Below are 23,543 nucleotides of genomic sequence, written 5' to 3'. Positions count from 1 at the left end.
CTCGAAGCTCAACACTCTGCAAGAGTCACTTCTCCCAACTTGCGCCCGCAGGTTTCCGTAGTGTGCCTGCAAAGAGCCATCCGCTTGAGACAGGTGCACCTCCCGATTTCATTGAACTAAGCTAGATGCACAATTTCTAATGCAGCCTTCATCACAATAGACAGTTCATTTCTCGAAAGCTTGTCGTAAAAAAAGGAAACAAAGAACGAAAACGTATAGCTGACAATCTTCTGAAGATGCAGATTCAGCTTTGGGGAAATGGACATTTTATGTATGCAGATGCTTTTCAAGCGCTGGTTTTAGAACGTCGCTGTGCTTCCAGCATCCTTTTCAGCCTTCTAAACTGGCTACCGAGGTGCCGATCACATTGTAAAGCGGTTGAGAGGCCGGAGCTGCTCAAACCGCTCTTGCCGTTTCCCATCAATCAAAAGCACTATGTTGTTTCTTTGTATGGAAAGCTTTTCAAGTCTGGCATCGACACGCACCTTTCCTGAAACGTCCAAAAGGTGAATGCTTCGCAAAGAAATCCAGTCTACCTTCAGGGGGCATGATGTTGAAATCGGAATGAGCCCTGGGTGGGCTTGAAGCAGCAGCTGTTCAGTTAACAGCTGCACAGAAACGCACCCCGCTTGCTTTGTATCATTCGCAAGTTTCTGGTTAAAGAGTAAAAAAGGCTGGAATTCTTCTGCCAGCCGGCAGGATTTCTTCTGCACTCACCCAGAAAAGCCAAGAATTGTATTTCATCTTTCGCAAGCTGTATTTTCCAGGAGGAGAATGAATACTTGCATTAAACTGAATCAAGCCGACAGAGACGCACAGCCGTTGTTTTTCTCCATGGGAAGTTTTTCGTTAAGGAAAAACACCGTTGTCATTTTCTTGCCAGCCGGCGGTATTTCTTGTGCAGCGATGAGCCAGATTTGTATTTCGTATTTCGCAAGTTGTGTGAATTTCTTGAAGTTGAAAGTGAATTCGCTCCAGAAAAGAAATGTCCAGTCGCATGAAAGCCGTGGCTGTTTGTTAAACCGCAGGACCTGAGCTTGCGTTCTGTTTCTCATGGCGTTCGCAAAGGCGATTCCTGCCTTTAAAACTGCTGTGACTGCGACTGAAAGTGGCGTGTGGCGCAGCTTCTAAAGTCTTGTTGACGCTCCTCGATGTTGCTTTCTCTCTGCCTAAGGAAGTTCGATTGTCGCGTCGGAACGGGGAGACCTAATCCTTCCAGCTTTAAGCCACCCTTCAGTCTTCTGAAGGGTGTCCGAGTGCTAGCATGTCATTTGGCTTTTTTTTGGGGGGAAGCGGAGAGCGACATTGAAAAAGGTTACCGCCGCCGCCTCGCCCTCCGTGTTAAATGATCGCAAGCCGGCGGCGGCGGCGCTCCCTGTAGTCGTGGCCGAGCGGTTAAGGCGATGGGCTAGAAAGCCATTGGGGTCTCCCCGCGTCGGCTCGAATCCTGCCCACTACGGCGCCCTTCTCCTGTCGCTTCGGCCTGCCCAGAAAAAGGCGGAGTGCCGTTTCTCTCTTCCTGCTTCTTGTACAAACGCTAAATCGCTTGGACCTGCTGCCTTGGAAGTAATGTCTTCAACGTCCACCAGTGACATTTCACAGCTGGAAGCACACAGCCACGCTTTTGGCATTGGCATGTCTTTTGCGCCCTACTTCCAGCCTTTGAAGACCTAATTATTCAAACTGAAAGAACCGGCTGAATGAGTGTTTGCAGTGCACCAGGAGGAGCAGGGACCATAGCATTGGAGGGGTGAGGATGGCGCAGATGGAAACGTTTTCATGCGCTCCTCTGGGAGGAATGAAAAGAAAAGGCGAAACCGGAAACAGTAGTAGCCGCAAGAGGAAGTGTCTTCAAGCGCCAAGCAAGCGCTCCTCGTTAGTATAGTGGTGCGTATCCCCGCCTGTCACGTGGGAGACCGGGGATGGATTGCTTGACGGCGAGCCAGGTTGCTTTTCTCCCATCAGATTCCAACCGCTAATGCTAACGCAGTGTGTGGGAGCTTACATGCTTTTCCTTTCCCGTCTTTTTCGGACGACTATTCCAAAGGGGTAACCTGAAGGAATAGGGGCCTGAAGACACGAGGCATTCTTAAACCAGCACTGGGCTGCACGGCCTTCTGTTGTGATCAGGTTATATTCGAGTCAAAAAGCCAGAGCATCCGCTTCCATCCTATGGAGCACGAGCTAAATCGGAAGAGGCAGGGGATACACCTACGCCTATCGGCGCACGTTCCCTGCGTCAGGCTGCTTCACCCATTTGCACCCGACTGGAGACGGCACTGAGCAAGCTTTTTGTCAGGAGTGGGATTTGAACCCACGCCCCCAGGGGAGACTGCGACCTGAACGCAGCGCCTTAGACCGCTCGGCCATCCTGACGCGGGCCCCCTGTCCCGGGGCGGTCTGATGAGCCACCGCGATCCCACTACGCTCCTCGCGTATCGCACTGTTATTAATACTACAGTGTGACTCCAGCATTAAAATGTTTGGAAAATGTGTCGGCTTTTATAATCCAGTGTAGAGCAGCATGTGATGATTTGTGCTACAACACCAAGCGCTCAAAGTGACGTCTGCGTTTGTCGTTGAAACTTTCAACTCTTTCATCACTTATGTAGGAAATAAAAAGAGCAGTTGTGCGCCACACGCAGAGAGGCCGTCAGCAGAGTGGCGCAGCGGAAGCGTGCTGGGCCCATAACCCAGAGGTCGATGGATCGAAACCATCCTCTGCTACGTGTGTCCTATGCACGATTCATAAGCATGCCATTGGGTTAGCAAAGTGCCTTCAAATAGTCTGCATCTCCCTTTCTTTAAATTCTGTCCTGAGTTTCTCTCTCGTGTGTGTTTGTGCAAGCTTGACACTTGCGGGACTCTTTAATCTTCACCAATACGGAGATGACCAAATGTGTCTTCGGTTGTTCTGAGGTCTTTGATAGTTTCTTTGAAAGCTTCAACTGAACCTCGAAATCGAAGCAGTTATGTTTATATTGATTTCTCGCGTTAATCATTACGAACCAGGAACAGCCAGCACACTCGGTCGCATTAGTAATTATGTCACGTCTCTACTTAGCAGAGCATTCAAAGGCCCACTGGAAGTAGTAAAGCACTAAAACACTGCAAAACTGAACTCGGGAAAATCATACTGGGAGCTCTGAGCGATGTCTGCATCCAAGCCATCCAATACGGACTCTGAAACCTTGGAATATCAACACTATGATGCGCTACCTTTTACCTGGAGCAAAACGATGGAATTAGAAGAATGCTTACCACAGGATACAACTGTGCCGCTGTTATTTGGAGCACGGTTTTCACTTGCATGAAAACTACAGCAGAACGTAGAAGGATGATCACTGAGGAGTCCACGCGGGCATGCTGAGGAGATTGTAGGTCGTACATTTCAATGATTACTGACATTTGCGCTGCTGGAGGTACAGTAATCAACAAAGAACAGGGTGTGCTACTCTCGAATCCGGTCAGCACATGATGAAAAGCCAGGAAGTATACCTTGTCAAACTGCCGTCAACAGGGACAAGTTAACCACCAGCTCCACCGGCGCCCGGCTAGCTCAGTCGGTAGAGCATGAGACTCTTAATCTCAGGGTCGTGGGTTCAAGCCCCACGTTGGGTGGTGCCCGTCTCCTTATTAACAAAGTTTCCCGCTCATCCTTGAACCTCTTACACCTCGATGGTACCGAGCACTGCGTTTTAATGCACAGGTGTGATCAAACCGAGATGAAAAGGGCGTATCTAGCTCCTTGCCCGAGAGATAAATCAAAGGTTCCGCAGATAATCCCTTGGCTCCGGTCACCCGGACGCAGATAGGAGCTGCAGCCATCATAACTTGTATGAAAACTAAGAAGAGCTCCTGTCTATTTATAGTTTCATGTACTCTAGCGTTTCCTTAAACATTGCGTGTACGAAGGCTAAGAAATTGGAGAGCTATTCTAATACAATAACTATTAGGAATCTTTTGGGCATAACAGTTTCACTGTGATTTTGCAGGTAACACGTACGTTGGGAAAACATTTTGAACGCGATCAATAACCGCACTGGAAAAATGTGGGAAAGAAAGGGCGAAAAGCGACTCTTCAACATGTGGAAATATCTTCCTGAGCGGAGCCCTCTTCTCGAAGCTCAACACTCTGCAAGAGTCACTTCTCCCAACTTGCGCCCGCAGGTTTCCGTAGTGTGCCTGCAAAGAGCCATCCGCTTGAGACAGGTGCACCTCCCGATTTCATTGAACTAAGCTAGATGCACAATTTCTAATGCAGCCTTCATCACAATAGACAGTTCATTTCTCGAAAGCTTGTCGTAAAAAAAGGAAACAAAGAACGAAAACGTATAGCTGACAATCTTCTGAAGATGCAGATTCAGCTTTGGGGAAATGGACATTTTATGTATGCAGATGCTTTTCAAGCGCTGGTTTTAGAACGTCGCTGTGCTTCCAGCATCCTTTTCAGCCTTCTAAACTGGCTACCGAGGTGCCGATCACATTGTAAAGCGGTTGAGAGGCCGGAGCTGCTCAAACCGCTCTTGCCGTTTCCCATCAATCAAAAGCACTATGTTGTTTCTTTGTATGGAAAGCTTTTCAAGTCTGGCATCGACACGCACCTTTCCTGAAACGTCCAAAAGGTGAATGCTTCGCAAAGAAATCCAGTCTACCTTCAGGGGGCATGATGTTGAAATCGGAATGAGCCCTGGGTGGGCTTGAAGCAGCAGCTGTTCAGTTAACAGCTGCACAGAAACGCACCCCGCTTGCTTTGTATCATTCGCAAGTTTCTGGTTAAAGAGTAAAAAAGGCTGGAATTCTTCTGCCAGCCGGCAGGATTTCTTCTGCACTCACCCAGAAAAGCCAAGAATTGTATTTCATCTTTCGCAAGCTGTATTTTCCAGGAGGAGAATGAATACTTGCATTAAACTGAATCAAGCCGACAGAGACGCACAGCCGTTGTTTTTCTCCATGGGAAGTTTTTCGTTAAGGAAAAACACCGTTGTCATTTTCTTGCCAGCCGGCGGTATTTCTTGTGCAGCGATGAGCCAGATTTGTATTTCGTATTTCGCAAGTTGTGTGAATTTCTTGAAGTTGAAAGTGAATTCGCTCCAGAAAAGAAATGTCCAGTCGCATGAAAGCCGTGGCTGTTTGTTAAACCGCAGGACCTGAGCTTGCGTTCTGTTTCTCATGGCGTTCGCAAAGGCGATTCCTGCCTTTAAAACTGCTGTGACTGCGACTGAAAGTGGCGTGTGGCGCAGCTTCTAAAGTCTTGTTGACGCTCCTCGATGTTGCTTTCTCTCTGCCTAAGGAAGTTCGATTGTCGCGTCGGAACGGGGAGACCTAATCCTTCCAGCTTTAAGCCACCCTTCAGTCTTCTGAAGGGTGTCCGAGTGCTAGCATGTCATTTGGCTTTTTTTTGGGGGGAAGCGGAGAGCGACATTGAAAAAGGTTACCGCCGCCGCCTCGCCCTCCGTGTTAAATGATCGCAAGCCGGCGGCGGCGGCGCTCCCTGTAGTCGTGGCCGAGCGGTTAAGGCGATGGGCTAGAAAGCCATTGGGGTCTCCCCGCGTCGGCTCGAATCCTGCCCACTACGGCGCCCTTCTCCTGTCGCTTCGGCCTGCCCAGAAAAAGGCGGAGTGCCGTTTCTCTCTTCCTGCTTCTTGTACAAACGCTAAATCGCTTGGACCTGCTGCCTTGGAAGTAATGTCTTCAACGTCCACCAGTGACATTTCACAGCTGGAAGCACACAGCCACGCTTTTGGCATTGGCATGTCTTTTGCGCCCTACTTCCAGCCTTTGAAGACCTAATTATTCAAACTGAAAGAACCGGCTGAATGAGTGTTTGCAGTGCACCAGGAGGAGCAGGGACCATAGCATTGGAGGGGTGAGGATGGCGCAGATGGAAACGTTTTCATGCGCTCCTCTGGGAGGAATGAAAAGAAAAGGCGAAACCGGAAACAGTAGTAGCCGCAAGAGGAAGTGTCTTCAAGCGCCAAGCAAGCGCTCCTCGTTAGTATAGTGGTGCGTATCCCCGCCTGTCACGTGGGAGACCGGGGATGGATTGCTTGACGGCGAGCCAGGTTGCTTTTCTCCCATCAGATTCCAACCGCTAATGCTAACGCAGTGTGTGGGAGCTTACATGCTTTTCCTTTCCCGTCTTTTTCGGACGACTATTCCAAAGGGGTAACCTGAAGGAATAGGGGCCTGAAGACACGAGGCATTCTTAAACCAGCACTGGGCTGCACGGCCTTCTGTTGTGATCAGGTTATATTCGAGTCAAAAAGCCAGAGCATCCGCTTCCATCCTATGGAGCACGAGCTAAATCGGAAGAGGCAGGGGATACACCTACGCCTATCGGCGCACGTTCCCTGCGTCAGGCTGCTTCACCCATTTGCACCCGACTGGAGACGGCACTGAGCAAGCTTTTTGTCAGGAGTGGGATTTGAACCCACGCCCCCAGGGGAGACTGCGACCTGAACGCAGCGCCTTAGACCGCTCGGCCATCCTGACGCGGGCCCCCTGTCCCGGGGCGGTCTGATGAGCCACCGCGATCCCACTACGCTCCTCGCGTATCGCACTGTTATTAATACTACAGTGTGACTCCAGCATTAAAATGTTTGGAAAATGTGTCGGCTTTTATAATCCAGTGTAGAGCAGCATGTGATGATTTGTGCTACAACACCAAGCGCTCAAAGTGACGTCTGCGTTTGTCGTTGAAACTTTCAACTCTTTCATCACTTATGTAGGAAATAAAAAGAGCAGTTGTGCGCCACACGCAGAGAGGCCGTCAGCAGAGTGGCGCAGCGGAAGCGTGCTGGGCCCATAACCCAGAGGTCGATGGATCGAAACCATCCTCTGCTACGTGTGTCCTATGCACGATTCATAAGCATGCCATTGGGTTAGCAAAGTGCCTTCAAATAGTCTGCATCTCCCTTTCTTTAAATTCTGTCCTGAGTTTCTCTCTCGTGTGTGTTTGTGCAAGCTTGACACTTGCGGGACTCTTTAATCTTCACCAATACGGAGATGACCAAATGTGTCTTCGGTTGTTCTGAGGTCTTTGATAGTTTCTTTGAAAGCTTCAACTGAACCTCGAAATCGAAGCAGTTATGTTTATATTGATTTCTCGCGTTAATCATTACGAACCAGGAACAGCCAGCACACTCGGTCGCATTAGTAATTATGTCACGTCTCTACTTAGCAGAGCATTCAAAGGCCCACTGGAAGTAGTAAAGCACTAAAACACTGCAAAACTGAACTCGGGAAAATCATACTGGGAGCTCTGAGCGATGTCTGCATCCAAGCCATCCAATACGGACTCTGAAACCTTGGAATATCAACACTATGATGCGCTACCTTTTACCTGGAGCAAAACGATGGAATTAGAAGAATGCTTACCACAGGATACAACTGTGCCGCTGTTATTTGGAGCACGGTTTTCACTTGCATGAAAACTACAGCAGAACGTAGAAGGATGATCACTGAGGAGTCCACGCGGGCATGCTGAGGAGATTGTAGGTCGTACATTTCAATGATTACTGACATTTGCGCTGCTGGAGGTACAGTAATCAACAAAGAACAGGGTGTGCTACTCTCGAATCCGGTCAGCACATGATGAAAAGCCAGGAAGTATACCTTGTCAAACTGCCGTCAACAGGGACAAGTTAACCACCAGCTCAACCGGCGCCCGGCTAGCTCAGTCGGTAGAGCATGAGACTCTTAATCTCAGGGTCGTGGGTTCAAGCCCCACGTTGGGTGGTGCCCGTCTCCTTATTAACAAAGTTTCCCGCTCATCCTTGAACCTCTTACACCTCGATGGTACCGAGCACTGCGTTTTAATGCACAGGTGTGATCAAACCGAGATGAAAAGGGCGTATCTAGCTCCTTGCCCGAGAGATAAATCAAAGGTTCCGCAGATAATCCCTTGGCTCCGGTCACCCGGACGCAGATAGGAGCTGCAGCCATCATAACTTGTATGAAAACTAAGAAGAGCTCCTGTCTATTTAGTTTCATTTACTCTAGCGTTTCCTTAAACATTGCGTGTACGAAGGCTAAGAAATTGGAGAGCTATTCTAATACAATAACTATTAGGAATCTTTTGGGCATAACAGTTTCACTGTGATTTTGCAGGTAACACGTACGTTGGGAAAACATTTTGAACGCGATCAATAACCGCACTGGAAAAATGTGGGAAAGAAAGGGCGAAAAGCGACTCTTCAACATGTGGAAATATCTTCCTGAGCGGAGCCCTCTTCTCGAAGCTCAACACTCTGCAAGAGTCACTTCTCCCAACTTGCGCCCGCAGGTTTCCGTAGTGTGCCTGCAAAGAGCCATCCGCTTGAGACAGGTGCACCTCCCGATTTCATTGAACTAAGCTAGATGCACAATTTCTAATGCAGCCTTCATCACAATAGACAGTTCATTTCTCTGGTTAAAGAGTAAATAAGGCTGGAATTCTTCTGCCAGCCGGCAGGATTTCTTCTGCACTCACCCAGAAAAGCCAAGAATTGTATTTCATCTTTCGCAAGCTGTATTTTCCAGGAGGAGAATGAATACTTGCATTAAACTGAATCAAGCCGACAGAGACGCACAGCCGTTGTTTTTCTCCATGGGAAGTTTTTCGTTAAGGAAAAACACCGTTGTCATTTTCTTGCCAGCCGGCGGTATTTCTTGTGCAGCGATGAGCCAGATTTGTATTTCGTATTTCGCAAGTTGTGTGAATTTCTTGAAGTTGAAAGTGAATTCGCTCCAGAAAAGAAATGTCGCTTGAAAGCCGTGGCTGTTTGTTAAACCGCAGGACCTGAGCTTGCGTTCTGTTTCTCATGGCGTTCGCAAAGGCGATTCGTGCCTTTAAAACTGCTGTGTCTGCGACTGAAAGTGGCGTGTGGCGCAGCTTCTAAAGTCTTGTTGACGCTCCTCGATGTTGCTTTCTCTCTGCCTAAGGAAGTTCGATTGTCGCGTCGGAACGGGGAGACCTAATCCTTCCAGCTTTAAGCCACCCTTCAGTCTTCTGAAGGGTGTCCGAGTGCTAGCATGTCATTTGGCTTTTTTTGGGGGGAAGCGGAGAGCGACATTGAAAAAGGTTACCGCCGCCGCCTCGCCCTCCGTGTTAAATGATTGCAAGCCAGCGGCGGCGGCGTTCCCTGTAGTCGTGGCCGAGCGGTTAAGGCGATGGGCTAGAAAGCCATTGGGGTCTCTCCGCGTCGGCTCGAATCCTGCCCACTACGGCGCCCTTCTCCTGTCGCTTCTGCCTGCCCAGAAACAGGCAGAGTGCCGTTTCTCTCTTCCTGCTTCTTGTACAAACGCTAAATCGCTTGGACCTGCTACCTTGGAAGTAATGTCTTCAACATCCACCAGTGACATTTCACAGCTGGAAGCACACAGCCACGCTTTTGGCATTGGCATGTCTTGCGCCCTACTTCCAGCCTTTGAAGACCTAATTATTCAAACTGAAAGAACCGGCTGAATGAGTGTTTGCAGTGCACCAGGAGGAGCAGGGACCATAGCATTGGAGGGGTGAGGATGGCGCAGATGGAAACGTTTTCATGCGCTCCTCTGGGAGGAATGAAAAGAAAAGACGAAACCGGAAACAGTAGTAGCCGCAAGAGGAAGTGTCTTCAAGCGCCAAGCAAGCGCTCCTCGTTAGTATAGTGGTGCGTATCCCCGCCTGTCACGTGGGAGACCAGGGATGGATTGCTTGACGGCGAGCCAGGTTGCTTTTCTCCCATCAGATTCCAACCGCTAATGCTAACGCAGTGTGTGGGAGCTTACATGCTTTTCCTTTCCCGTCTTTTTCGGACGACTATTCCAAAGGGGTAACCTGAAGGAATAGGGGCCTGAAGACACGAGGCATTCTTAAACCAGCACTGGGCTGCACGGCCATCTGTTGTGATCAGGTTATATTCGAGTCAAAAAGCCAGAGCATCCGCTTCCATCCTATGGAGCACGAGCTAAATCGGAAGAGGCAGGGGATACACCTACGCCTATCGGCGCACGTTCCCTGCGTCAGGCTGCTTCACCCATTTGCACCCGACTGGAGACGGCACTGAGCAAGCTTTTTGTCAGGAGTGGGATTCGAACCCACGCCTCCAGGGGAGACTGCGACCTGAACGCAGCGCCTTAGACCGCTCGGCCATCCTGACGCGGGCCCCCTGTCCCGGGGCGGTCTGATGAGCCACCACGATCCCACTACGCTCCTCGAGTATCGCACTGTTATTAATACTACAGTGTGACTCCAGCATTAAAATGTTTGGAAAATGTGTCGGCTTTTATAATCCAGTGTAGAGCAGCATGTGATGATTTGTGCTACAACACTAAGCGCTCAAAGTGACGTCTGCGTTTGTCGTTGAAACTTTCAACTCTTTCATCACTTATGTAGGAAATAAAAAGAGCAGTTGTGCGCCACACGCAGAGAGGCTGTCAGCAGAGTGGCGCAGCGGAAGCGTGCTGGGCCCATAACCCAGAGGTCGATGGATCGACACCATCCTTTGCTACTTGTGTCCTATGCACGATTCATAAGCATGCCATTGGGTTAGCAAAGTGCCTTCAAATAGTCTGCATCTCCCTTTCTTTAAATTCTGTCCTGAGTTTCTCTCTCGTGTGTGTTTGTGCAAGCTTGACACTTGCGGGACTCTTTAATCTTCACCAATACGGAGATGACCAAATGTGTCTTCGGTTGTTCTGAGGTCTTTGATAGTTTCTTTGAAAGCTTCAACTGAACCTCGAAATCGAAGCAGTTATGTTTATATTGATTTCTCGCGTTAATCATTACGAACCAGGAACAGCCAGCACACTCGGTCGCATTAGTAATTATGTCACGTCTCTACTTAGCAGAGCATTCAAAGGCCCACTGGAAGTAGTAAAGCACTAAAACACTGCAAAACTGAACTCGGGAAAATCATACTGGGAGCTCTGAGCGATGTCTGCATCCAAGCCATCCAATACGGACTCTGAAACCTTGGAATATCAACACTATGATGCGCTACCTTTTACCTGGAGCAAAACGATGGAATTAGAAGAATGCTTACCGCAGGATACAATTGTGCCGCTTTTATTTGGAGCACGGTTTTCACTTGCATGAAAACTACAGCAGAACGTAGAAGGATGATCACTGAGGAGTCCACGCGGGCATGCTGAGGAGATTGTAGGTCGTACATTTCAATGATTACTGACATTTGCGCTGCTGGAGGTACAGTAATCAACAAAGAACAGGGTGTGCTACTCTCGAATCCGGTCAGCACATGATGAAAAGCCAGGAAGTATACCTTGTCAAATTGCCGTCAACAGGGACAAGTTAACCACCAGCTCCACCGGCGCCCGGCTAGCTCAGTCGGTAGAGCATGAGACTCTTAATCTCAGGGTCGTGGGTTCGAGCCCCACGTTGGGCGGTGCCCGTCTCCTTATTAACAAAGTTTCCCGCTCATCCTTGAACCTCTTACACCTCGATGGTACCGAGCACTGCGTTTTAATGCACAGGTGTGATCAAACCGAGATGAAAAGGGCGTATCTAGCTCCTTGCCCGAGAGATAAATCAAGGGTTCCGCAGATAATCCCTTGGCTCCGGTCACCCGGACGCAGATAGGAGCTGCAGCCATCATAACTTGTATGAAAACTAAGAAGAGCTCCTGTCTATTTACAGTTTCATTTACTCTAGCGTTTCCTTAAACATTGCGTGTACGAAGGCTAAGAAATTGGAGAGCTATTCTAATACAATAACTATTAGGAATCTTTTGGGCATAACAGTTTCACTGTGATTTTGCAGGTAACACGTACGTTGGGAAAACATTTTGAACGCGATCAATAACCGCACTGGAAAAATGTGGGAAAGAAAGGGCGAAAAGCGACTCTTCAACATGTGGAAATATCTTCCTGAGCGGAGCCCTCTTCTCGAAGCTCAACACTCTGCAAGAGTCACTTCTCCCAACTTGCGCCCGCAGGTTTCCGTAGTGTGCCTGCAAAGAGCCATCCGCTTGAGACAGGTGCACCTCCCGATTTCATTGAACTAAGCTAGATGCACAATTTCTAATGCAGCCTTCATCACAATAGACAGTTCATTTCTCGAAAGCTTGTCGTAAAAAAAGGAAACAAAGAACGAAAACGTATAGCTGACAATCTTCTGAAGATGCAGATTCAGCTTTGGGGAAATGGACATTTTATGTATGCAGATGCTTTTCAAGCGCTGGTTTTAGAACGTCGCTGTGCTTCCAGCATCCTTTTCAGCCTTCTAAACTGGCTACCGAGGTGCCGATCACATTGTAAAGCGGTTGAGAGGCCGGAGCTGCTCAAACCGCTCTTGCCGTTTCCCATCAATCAAAAGCACTATGTTGTTTCTTTGTATGGAAAGCTTTTCAAGTCTGGCATCGACACGCACCTTTCCTGAAACGTCCAAAAGGTGAATGCTTCGCAAAGAAATCCAGTCTACCTTCAGGGGGCATGATGTTGAAATCGGAATGAGCCCTGGGTGGGCTTGAAGCAGCAGCTGTTCAGTTAACAGCTGCACAGAAACGCACCCCGCTTGCTTTGTATCATTCGCAAGTTTCTGGTTAAAGAGTAAAAAAGGCTGGAATTCTTCTGCCAGCCGGCAGGATTTCTTCTGCACTCACCCAGAAAAGCCAAGAATTGTATTTCATCTTTCGCAAGCTGTATTTTCCAGGAGGAGAATGAATACTTGCATTAAACTGAATCAAGCCGACAGAGACGCACAGCCGTTGTTTTTCTCCATGGGAAGTTTTTCGTTAAGGAAAAACACCGTTGTCATTTTCTTGCCAGCCGGCGGTATTTCTTGTGCAGCGATGAGCCAGATTTGTATTTCGTATTTCGCAAGTTGTGTGAATTTCTTGAAGTTGAAAGTGAATTCGCTCCAGAAAAGAAATGTCCAGTCGCATGAAAGCCGTGGCTGTTTGTTAAACCGCAGGACCTGAGCTTGCGTTCTGTTTCTCATGGCGTTCGCAAAGGCGATTCCTGCCTTTAAAACTGCTGTGACTGCGACTGAAAGTGGCGTGTGGCGCAGCTTCTAAAGTCTTGTTGACGCTCCTCGATGTTGCTTTCTCTCTGCCTAAGGAAGTTCGATTGTCGCGTCGGAACGGGGAGACCTAATCCTTCCAGCTTTAAGCCACCCTTCAGTCTTCTGAAGGGTGTCCGAGTGCTAGCATGTCATTTGGCTTTTTTTTGGGGGGAAGCGGAGAGCGACATTGAAAAAGGTTACCGCCGCCGCCTCGCCCTCCGTGTTAAATGATCGCAAGCCGGCGGCGGCGGCGCTCCCTGTAGTCGTGGCCGAGCGGTTAAGGCGATGGGCTAGAAAGCCATTGGGGTCTCCCCGCGTCGGCTCGAATCCTGCCCACTACGGCGCCCTTCTCCTGTCGCTTCGGCCTGCCCAGAAAAAGGCGGAGTGCCGTTTCTCTCTTCCTGCTTCTTGTACAAACGCTAAATCGCTTGGACCTGCTGCCTTGGAAGTAATGTCTTCAACATCCACCAGTGACATTTCACAGCTGGAAGCACACAGCCACGCTTTTGGCATTGGCATGTCTTTTGCGCCCTACTTCCAGCCTTTGAAGACCTAATTATTCAAACTGAAAGAACCGGCTGAATGAGTGTTTGCAGTGCACCAGGAGGAGCAGGGACCATAGCATTGGAGGGGTGAGGATGGCGCAGATGGAAACGTTTTCATGCGCTCCTCTGGGAGGAATGAAAAGAAAAGGCGAAACCGGAAACAGTAGTAGCCGCAAGAGGAAGTGTCTTCAAGCGCCAAGCAAGCGCTCCTCGTTAGTATAGTGGTGCGTATCCCCGCCTGTCACGTGGGAGACCGGGGATGGATTGCTTGACGGCGAGCCAGGTTGCTTTTCTCCCATCAGATTCCAACCGCTAATGCTAACGCAGTGTGTGGGAGCTTACATGCTTTTCCTTTCCCGTCTTTTTCGGACGACTATTCCAAAGGGGTAACCTGAAGGAATAGGGGCCTGAAGACACGAGGCATTCTTAAACCAGCACTGGGCTGCACGGCCTTCTGTTGTGATCAGGTTATATTCGAGTCAAAAAGCCAGAGCATCCGCTTCCATCCTATGGAGCACGAGCTAAATCGGAAGAGGCAGGGGATACACCTACGCCTATCGGCGCACGTTCCCTGCGTCAGGCTGCTTCACCCATTTGCACCCGACTGGAGACGGCACTGAGCAAGCTTTTTGTCAGGAGTGGGATTCGAACCCACGCCCCCAGGGGAGACTGCGACCTGAACGCAGCGCCTTAGACTGCTCGGCCATCCTGACGCGGGCCCCCTGTCCCGGGGCGGTCTGATGAGCCACCGCGATCCCACTACGCTCCTCGCGTATCGCACTGTTATTAATACTACAGTGTGACTCCAGCATTAAAATGTTTGGAAAATGTGTCGGCTTTTATAATCCAGTGTAGAGCAGCATGTGATGATTTGTGCTACAACACCAAGCGCTCAAAGTGACGTCTGCGTTTGTCGTTGAAACTTTCAACTCTTTCATCACTTATGTAGGAAATAAAAAGAGCAGTTGTGCGCCACACGCAGAGAGGCCGTCAGCAGAGTGGCGCAGCGGAAGCGTGCTGGGCCCATAACCCAGAGGTCGATGGATCGAAACCATCCTCTGCTACGTGTGTCCTATGCACGATTCATAAGCATGCCATTGGGTTAGCAAAGTGCCTTCAAATAGTCTGCATCTCCCTTTCTTTAAATTCTGTCCTGAGTTTCTCTCTCGTGTGTGTTTGTGCAAGCTTGACACTTGCGGGACTCTTTAATCTTCACCAATACGGAGATGACCAAATGTGTCTTCGGTTGTTCTGAGGTCTTTGATAGTTTCTTTGAAAGCTTCAACTGAACCTCGAAATCGAAGCAGTTATGTTTAGATTGATTTCTCGCGTTAATCATTACGAACCAGGAACAGCCAGCACACTCGGTCGCATTAGTAATTATGTCACGTCTCTACTTAGCAGAGCATTCAAAGGCCCACTGGAAGTAGTAAAGCACTAAAACACTGCAAAACTGAACTCGGGAAAATCATACTGGGAGCTCTGAGCGATGTCTGCATCCAAGCCATCCAATACGGACTCTGAAACCTTGGAATATCAACACTATGATGCGCTACCTTTTACCTGGAGCAAAACGATGGAATTAGAAGAATGCTTACCGCAGGATACAACTGTGCCGCTGTTATTTGGAGCACGGTTTTCACTTGCATGAAAACTACAGCAGAACGTAGAAGGATGATCACTGAGGAGTCCACGCGGGCATGCTGAGGAGATTGTAGGTCGTACATTTCAATGATTACTGACATTTGCGCTGCTGGAGGTACAGTAATCAACAAAGAACAGGGTGTGCTACTCTCGAATCCGGTCAGCACATGATGAAAAGCCAGGAAGTATACCTTGTCAAATTGCCGTCAACAGGGACAAGTTAACCACCAGCTCCACCGGCGCCCGGCTAGCTCAGTCGGTAGAGCATGAGACTCTTAATCTCAGGGTCGTGGGTTCGAGCCCCACGTTGGGCGGTGCCCGTCTCCTTATTAACAAAGTTTCCCGCTCATCCTTGAACCTCTTACACCTCGATGGTACCGAGCACTGCGTTTTAATGCACAGGTGTGATCAAACCGAGATGAAAAGGGCGTATCTAGCTCCTTGCCCGAGAGATAAATCAAGGGTTCCGCAGATAATCCCTTGGCTCCGGTCACCCGGACGCAGATAGGAGCTGCAGCCATCATAACTTGTATGAAAACTAAGAAGAGCTCCTGTCTATTTACAGTTTCATTTACTCTAGCGTTTCCTTAAACATTGCGTGTACGAAGGCTAAGAAATTGGAGAGCTATTCTAATACAATAACTATTAGGAATCTTTTGGGCATAACAGTTTCACTGTGATTTTGCAGGTAACACGTACGTTGGGAAAACATTTTGAACGCGATCAATAACCGCACTGGAAAAATGTGGGAAAGAAAGGGCGAAAAGCGACTCTTCAACATGTGGAAATATCTTCCTGAGCGGAGCCCTCTTCTCGAAGCTCAACACTCTGCAAGAGTCACTTCTCCCAACTTGCGCCCGCAGGTTTCCGTAGTGTGCCTGCAAAGAGCCATCCGCTTGAGACAGGTGCACCTCCCGATTTCATTGAACTAAGCTAGATGCACAATTTCTAATGCAGCCTTCATCACAATAGACAGTTCATTTCTCGAAAGCTTGTCGTAAAAAAAGGAAACAAAGAACGAAAACGTATAGCTGACAATCTTCTGAAGATGCAGATTCAGCTTTGGGGAAATGGACATTTTATGTATGCAGATGCTTTTCAAGCGCTGGTTTTAGAACGTCGCTGTGCTTCCAGCATCCTTTTCAGCCTTCTAAACTGGCTACCGAGGTGCCGATCACATTGTAAAGCGGTTGAGAGGCCGGAGCTGCTCAAACCGCTCTTGCCGTTTCCCATCAATCAAAAGCACTATGTTGTTTCTTTGTATGGAAAGCTTTTCAAGTCTGGCATCGACACGCACCTTTCCTGAAACGTCCAAAAGGTGAATGCTTCGCAAAGAAATCCAGTCTACCTTCAGGGGGCATGATGTTGAAATCGGAATGAGCCCTGGGTGGGCTTGAAGCAGCAGCTGTTCAGTTAACAGCTGCACAGAAACGCACCCCGCTTGCTTTGTATCATTCGCAAGTTTCTGGTTAAAGAGTAAAAAAGGCTGGAATTCTTCTGCCAGCCGGCAGGATTTCTTCTGCACTCACCCAGAAAAGCCAAGAATTGTATTTCATCTTTCGCAAGCTGTATTTTCCAGGAGGAGAATGAATACTTGCATTAAACTGAATCAAGCCGACAGAGACGCACAGCCGTTGTTTTTCTCCATGGGAAGTTTTTCGTTAAGGAAAAACACCGTTGTCATTTTCTTGCCAGCCGGCGGTATTTCTTGTGCAGCGATGAGCCAGATTTGTATTTCGTATTTCGCAAGTTGTGTGAATTTCTTGAAGTTGAAAGTGAATTCGCTCCAGAAAAGAAATGTCCAGTCGCATGAAAGCCGTGGCTGTTTGTTAAACCGCAGGACCTGAGCTTGCGTTCTGTTTCTCATGGCGTTCGCAAAGGCGATTCCTGCCTTTAAAACTGCTGTGACTGCGACTGAAAGTGGCGTGTGGCGCAGCTTCTAAAGTCTTGTTGACGCTCCTCGATGTTGCTTTCTCTCTGCCTAAGGAAGTTCGATTGTCGCGTCGGAACGGGGAGACCTAATCCTTCCAGCTTTAAGCCACCCTTCAGTCTTCTGAAGGGTGTCCGAGTGCTAGCATGTCATTTGGCTTTTTTTTGGGGGGAAGCGGAGAGCGACATTGAAAAAGGTTACCGCCGCCGCCTCGCCCTCCGTGTTAAATGATCGCAAGCCGGCGGCGGCGGCGCTCCCTGTAGTCGTGGCCGAGCGGTTAAGGCGATGGGCTAGAAAGCCATTGGGGTCTCCCCGCGTCGGCTCGAATCCTGCCCACTACGGCGCCCTTCTCCTGTCGCTTCGGCCTGCCCAGAAAAAGGCGGAGTGCCGTTTCTCTCTTCCTGCTTCTTGTACAAACGCTAAATCGCTTGGACCTGCTGCCTTGGAAGTAATGTCTTCAACATCCACCAGTGACATTTCACAGCTGGAAGCACACAGCCACGCTTTTGGCATTGGCATGTCTTTTGCGCCCTACTTCCAGCCTTTGAAGACCTAATTATTCAAACTGAAAGAACCGGCTGAATGAGTGTTTGCAGTGCACCAGGAGGAGCAGGGACCATAGCATTGGAGGGGTGAGGATGGCGCAGATGGAAACGTTTTCATGCGCTCCTCTGGGAGGAATGAAAAGAAAAGGCGAAACCGGAAACAGTAGTAGCCGCAAGAGGAAGTGTCTTCAAGCGCCAAGCAAGCGCTCCTCGTTAGTATAGTGGTGCGTATCCCCGCCTGTCACGTGGGAGACCGGGGATGGATTGCTTGACGGCGAGCCAGGTTGCTTTTCTCCCATCAGATTCCAACCGCTAATGCTAACGCAGTGTGTGGGAGCTTACATGCTTTTCCTTTCCCGTCTTTTTCGGACGACTATTCCAAAGGGGTAACCTGAAGGAATAGGGGCCTGAAGACACGAGGCATTCTTAAACCAGCACTGGGCTGCACGGCCTTCTGTTGTGATCAGGTTATATTCGAGTCCAAAAGCCAGAGCATCCGCTTCCATCCTATGGAGCACGAGCTAAATCGGAAGAGGCAGGGGATACACCTACGCCTATCGGCGCACGTTCCCTGCGTCAGGCTGCTTCACCCATTTGCACCCGACTGGAGACGGCACTGAGCAAGCTTTTTGTCAGGAGTGGGATTCGAACCCACGCCCCCAGGGGAGACTGCGACCTGAACGCAGCGCCTTAGACTGCTCGGCCATCCTGACGCGGGCCCCCTGTCCCGGGGCGGTCTGATGAGCCACCGCGATCCCACTACGCTCCTCGCGTATCGCACTGTTATTAATACTACAGTGTGACTCCAGCATTAAAATGTTTGGAAAATGTGTCGGCTTTTATAATCCAGTGTAGAGCAGCATGTGATGATTTGTGCTACAACACCAAGCGCTCAAAGTGACGTCTGCGTTTGTCGTTGAAACTTTCAACTCTTTCATCACTTATGTAGGAAATAAAAAGAGCAGTTGTGCGCCACACGCAGAGAGGCCGTCAGCAGAGTGGCGCAGCGGAAGCGTGCTGGGCCCATAACCCAGAGGTCGATGGATCGAAACCATCCTCTGCTACGTGTGTCCTATGCACGATTCATAAGCATGCCATTGGGTTAGCAAAGTGCCTTCAAATAGTCTGCATCTCCCTTTCTTTAAATTCTGTCCTGAGTTTCTCTCTCGTGTGTGTTTGTGCAAGCTTGACACTTGCGGGACTCTTTAATCTTCACCAATACGGAGATGACCAAATGTGTCTTCGGTTGTTCTGAGGTCTTTGATAGTTTCTTTGAAAGCTTCAACTGAACCTCGAAATCGAAGCAGTTATGTTTAGATTGATTTCTCGCGTTAATCATTACGAACCAGGAACAGCCAGCACACTCGGTCGCATTAGTAATTATGTCACGTCTCTACTTAGCAGAGCATTCAAAGGCCCACTGGAAGTAGTAAAGCACTAAAACACTGCAAAACTGAACTCGGGAAAATCATACTGGGAGCTCTGAGCGATGTCTGCATCCAAGCCATCCAATACGGACTCTGAAACCTTGGAATATCAACACTATGATGCGCTACCTTTTACCTGGAGCAAAACGATGGAATTAGAAGAATGCTTACCGCAGGATACAACTGTGCCGCTGTTATTTGGAGCACGGTTTTCACTTGCATGAAAACTACAGCAGAACGTAGAAGGATGATCACTGAGGAGTCCACGCGGGCATGCTGAGGAGATTGTAGGTCGTACATTTCAATGATTACTGACATTTGCGCTGCTGGAGGTACAGTAATCAACAAAGAACAGGGTGTGCTACTCTCGAATCCGGTCAGCACATGATGAAAAGCCAGGAAGTATACCTTGTCAAATTGCCGTCAACAGGGACAAGTTAACCACCAGCTCCACCGGCGCCCGGCTAGCTCAGTCGGTAGAGCATGAGACTCTTAATCTCAGGGTCGTGGGTTCGAGCCCCACGTTGGGCGGTGCCCGTCTCCTTATTAACAAAGTTTCCCGCTCATCCTTGAACCTCTTACACCTCGATGGTACCGAGCACTGCGTTTTAATGCACAGGTGTGATCAAACCGAGATGAAAAGGGCGTATCTAGCTCCTTGCCCGAGAGATAAATCAAGGGTTCCGCAGATAATCCCTTGGCTCCGGTCACCCGGACGCAGATAGGAGCTGCAGCCATCATAACTTGTATGAAAACTAAGAAGAGCTCCTGTCTATTTACAGTTTCATTTACTCTAGCGTTTCCTTAAACATTGCGTGTACGAAGGCTAAGAAATTGGAGAGCTATTCTAATACAATAACTATTAGGAATCTTTTGGGCATAACAGTTTCACTGTGATTTTGCAGGTAACACGTACGTTGGGAAAACATTTTGAACGCGATCAATAACCGCACTGGAAAAATGTGGGAAAGAAAGGGCGAAAAGCGACTCTTCAACATGTGGAAATATCTTCCTGAGCGGAGCCCTCTTCTCGAAGCTCAACACTCTGCAAGAGTCACTTCTCCCAACTTGCGCCCGCAGGTTTCCGTAGTGTGCCTGCAAAGAGCCATCCGCTTGAGACAGGTGCACCTCCCGATTTCATTGAACTAAGCTAGATGCACAATTTCTAATGCAGCCTTCATCACAATAGACAGTTCATTTCTCGAAAGCTTGTCGTAAAAAAAGGAAACAAAGAACGAAAACGTATAGCTGACAATCTTCTGAAGATGCAGATTCAGCTTTGGGGAAATGGACATTTTATGTATGCAGATGCTTTTCAAGCGCTGGTTTTAGAACGTCGCTGTGCTTCCAGCATCCTTTTCAGCCTTCTAAACTGGCTACCGAGGTGCCGATCACATTGTAAAGCGGTTGAGAGGCCGGAGCTGCTCAAACCGCTCTTGCCGTTTCCCATCAATCAAAAGCACTATGTTGTTTCTTTGTATGGAAAGCTTTTCAAGTCTGGCATCGACACGCACCTTTCCTGAAACGTCCAAAAGGTGAATGCTTCGCAAAGAAATCCAGTCTACCTTCAGGGGGCATGATGTTGAAATCGGAATGAGCCCTGGGTGGGCTTGAAGCAGCAGCTGTTCAGTTAACAGCTGCACAGAAACGCACCCCGCTTGCTTTGTATCATTCGCAAGTTTCTGGTTAAAGAGTAAAAAAGGCTGGAATTCTTCTGCCAGCCGGCAGGATTTCTTCTGCACTCACCCAGAAAAGCCAAGAATTGTATTTCATCTTTCGCAAGCTGTATTTTCCAGGAGGAGAATGAATACTTGCATTAAACTGAATCAAGCCGACAGAGACGCACAGCCGTTGTTTTTCTCCATGGGAAGTTTTTCGTTAAGGAAAAACACCGTTGTCATTTTCTTGCCAGCCGGCGGTATTTCTTGTGCAGCGATGAGCCAGATTTGTATTTCGTATTTCGCAAGTTGTGTGAATTTCTTGAAGTTGAAAGTGAATTCGCTCCAGAAAAGAAATGTCCAGTCGCATGAAAGCCGTGGCTGTTTGTTAAACCGCAGGACCTGAGCTTGCGTTCTGTTTCTCATGGCGTTCGCAAAGGCGATTCCTGCCTTTAAAACTGCTGTGACTGCGACTGAAAGTGGCGTGTGGCGCAGCTTCTAAAGTCTTGTTGACGCTCCTCGATGTTGCTTTCTCTCTGCCTAAGGAAGTTCGATTGTCGCGTCGGAACGGGGAGACCTAATCCTTCCAGCTTTAAGCCACCCTTCAGTCTTCTGAAGGGTGTCCGAGTGCTAGCATGTCATTTGGCTTTTTTTTGGGGGGAAGCGGAGAGCGACATTGAAAAAGGTTACCGCCGCCGCCTCGCCCTCCGTGTTAAATGATCGCAAGCCGGCGGCGGCGGCGCTCCCTGTAGTCGTGGCCGAGCGGTTAAGGCGATGGGCTAGAAAGCCATTGGGGTCTCCCCGCGTCGGCTCGAATCCTGCCCACTACGGCGCCCTTCTCCTGTCGCTTCGGCCTGCCCAGAAAAAGGCGGAGTGCCGTTTCTCTCTTCCTGCTTCTTGTACAAACGCTAAATCGCTTGGACCTGCTGCCTTGGAAGTAATGTCTTCAACGTCCACCAGTGACATTTCACAGCTGGAAGCACACAGCCACGCTTTTGGCATTGGCATGTCTTTTGCGCCCTACTTCCAGCCTTTGAAGACCTAATTATTCAAACTGAAAGAACCAGCTGAATGAGTGTTTGCAGTGCACCAGGAGGAGCAGGGACCATAGCATTGGAGGGGTGAGGATGGCGCAGATGGAAACGTTTTCATGCGCTCCTCTGGGAGGAATGAAAAGAAAAGGCGAAACCGGAAACAGTAGTAGCCGCAAGAGGAAGTGTCTTCAAGCGCCAAGCAAGCGCTCCTCGTTAGTATAGTGGTGCGTATCCCCGCCTGTCACGTGGGAGACCGGGGATGGATTGCTTGACGGCGAGCCAGGTTGCTTTTCTCCCATCAGATTCCAACCGCTAATGCTAACGCAGTGTGTGGGAGCTTACATGCTTTTCCTTTCCCGTCTTTTTCGGACGACTATTCCAAAGGGGTAACCTGAAGGAATAGGGGCCTGAAGACACGAGGCATTCTTAAACCAGCACTGGGCTGCACGGCCTTCTGTTGTGATCAGGTTATATTCGAGTCCAAAAGCCAGAGCATCCGCTTCCATCCTATGGAGCACGAGCTAAATCGGAAGAGGCAGGGGATACACCTACGCCTATCGGCGCACGTTCCCTGCGTCAGGCTGCTTCACCCATTTGCACCCGACTGGAGACGGCACTGAGCAAGCTTTTTGTCAGGAGTGGGATTCGAACCCACGCCCCCAGGGGAGACTGCGACCTGAACGCAGCGCCTTAGACTGCTCGGCCATCCTGACGCGGGCCCCCTGTCCCGGGGCGGTCTGATGAGCCACCGCGATCCCACTACGCTCCTCGCGTATCGCACTGTTATTAATACTACAGTGTGACTCCAGCATTAAAATGTTTGGAAAATGTGTCGGCTTTTATAATCCAGTGTAGAGCAGCATGTGATGATTTGTGCTACAACACCAAGCGCTCAAAGTGACGTCTGCGTTTGTCGTTGAAACTTTCAACTCTTTCATCACTTATGTAGGAAATAAAAAGAGCAGTTGTGCGCCACACGCAGAGAGGCCGTCAGCAGAGTGGCGCAGCGGAAGCGTGCTGGGCCCATAACCCAGAGGTCGATGGATCGAAACCATCCTCTGCTACGTGTGTCCTATGCACGATTCATAAGCATGCCATTGGGTTAGCAAAGTGCCTTCAAATAGTCTGCATCTCCCTTTCTTTAAATTCTGTCCTGAGTTTCTCTCTCGTGTGTGTTTGTGCAAGCTTGACACTTGCGGGACTCTTTAATCTTCACCAATACGGAGATGACCAAATGTGTCTTCGGTTGTTCTGAGGTCTTTGATAGTTTCTTTGAAAGCTTCAACTGAACCTCGAAATCGAAGCAGTTATGTTTAGATTGATTTCTCGCGTTAATCATTACGAACCAGGAACAGCCAGCACACTCGGTCGCATTAGTAATTATGTCACGTCTCTACTTAGCAGAGCATTCAAAGGCCCACTGGAAGTAGTAAAGCACTAAAACACTGCAAAACTGAACTCGGGAAAATCATACTGGGAGCTCTGAGCGATGTCTGCATCCAAGCCATCCAATACGGACTCTGAAACCTTGGAATATCAACACTATGATGCGCTACCTTTTACCTGGAGCAAAACGATGGAATTAGAAGAATGCTTACCGCAGGATACAACTGTGCCGCTGTTATTTGGAGCACGGTTTTCACTTGCATGAAAACTACAGCAGAACGTAGAAGGATGATCACTGAGGAGTCCACGCGGGCATGCTGAGGAGATTGTAGGTCGTACATTTCAATGATTACTGACATTTGCGCTGCTGGAGGTACAGTAATCAACAA

The 23,543-nt window shown here is 49.0% G+C and overlaps 9 non-coding genes across 9 annotated transcripts; 8 read left to right on the top strand and 1 right to left on the bottom strand.

Annotated features, from left to right (window-relative positions):
• The first annotated feature begins 2,655 nt into the window (after positions 1-2,655).
• Positions 2,656-2,727, top strand: trnam-cau (transfer RNA methionine (anticodon CAU)). The gene has a single exon. It is a non-coding gene; the product is annotated as a tRNA-Met (tRNA).
• A 4,047-nt stretch (positions 2,728-6,774) lies between these two features.
• trnam-cau (transfer RNA methionine (anticodon CAU)) lies at positions 6,775-6,846 on the top strand. Its single transcript has one exon. It is a non-coding gene; the product is annotated as a tRNA-Met (tRNA).
• Positions 6,847-10,041: 3,195 nt separating this feature from the next.
• trnal-cag (transfer RNA leucine (anticodon CAG)) lies at positions 10,042-10,124 on the bottom strand. The gene has a single exon. It is a non-coding gene; the product is annotated as a tRNA-Leu (tRNA).
• Positions 10,125-11,296: 1,172 nt separating this feature from the next.
• On the top strand, positions 11,297-11,369 carry trnak-cuu (transfer RNA lysine (anticodon CUU)). Its single transcript has one exon. It is a non-coding gene; the product is annotated as a tRNA-Lys (tRNA).
• Positions 11,370-14,522: 3,153 nt separating this feature from the next.
• trnam-cau (transfer RNA methionine (anticodon CAU)) lies at positions 14,523-14,594 on the top strand. Its single transcript has one exon. It is a non-coding gene; the product is annotated as a tRNA-Met (tRNA).
• Positions 14,595-15,415: 821 nt separating this feature from the next.
• Positions 15,416-15,488, top strand: trnak-cuu (transfer RNA lysine (anticodon CUU)). The gene has a single exon. It is a non-coding gene; the product is annotated as a tRNA-Lys (tRNA).
• A 3,153-nt stretch (positions 15,489-18,641) lies between these two features.
• Positions 18,642-18,713, top strand: trnam-cau (transfer RNA methionine (anticodon CAU)). The gene has a single exon. It is a non-coding gene; the product is annotated as a tRNA-Met (tRNA).
• Positions 18,714-19,534: 821 nt separating this feature from the next.
• Positions 19,535-19,607, top strand: trnak-cuu (transfer RNA lysine (anticodon CUU)). The gene has a single exon. It is a non-coding gene; the product is annotated as a tRNA-Lys (tRNA).
• Positions 19,608-22,760: 3,153 nt separating this feature from the next.
• On the top strand, positions 22,761-22,832 carry trnam-cau (transfer RNA methionine (anticodon CAU)). The gene has a single exon. It is a non-coding gene; the product is annotated as a tRNA-Met (tRNA).
• The last annotated feature ends 711 nt before the right edge of the window (positions 22,833-23,543 follow it).

The sequence above is a fragment of the Lepisosteus oculatus genome, unplaced genomic scaffold (genome assembly GCF_040954835.1).
Source record: "Lepisosteus oculatus isolate fLepOcu1 unplaced genomic scaffold, fLepOcu1.hap2 HAP2_SCAFFOLD_75, whole genome shotgun sequence".
Classification (NCBI taxonomy): Eukaryota; Metazoa; Chordata; class Actinopteri; order Semionotiformes; family Lepisosteidae; genus Lepisosteus; species Lepisosteus oculatus.
This window is presented reverse-complemented; position numbering and strand designations above follow the sequence as displayed.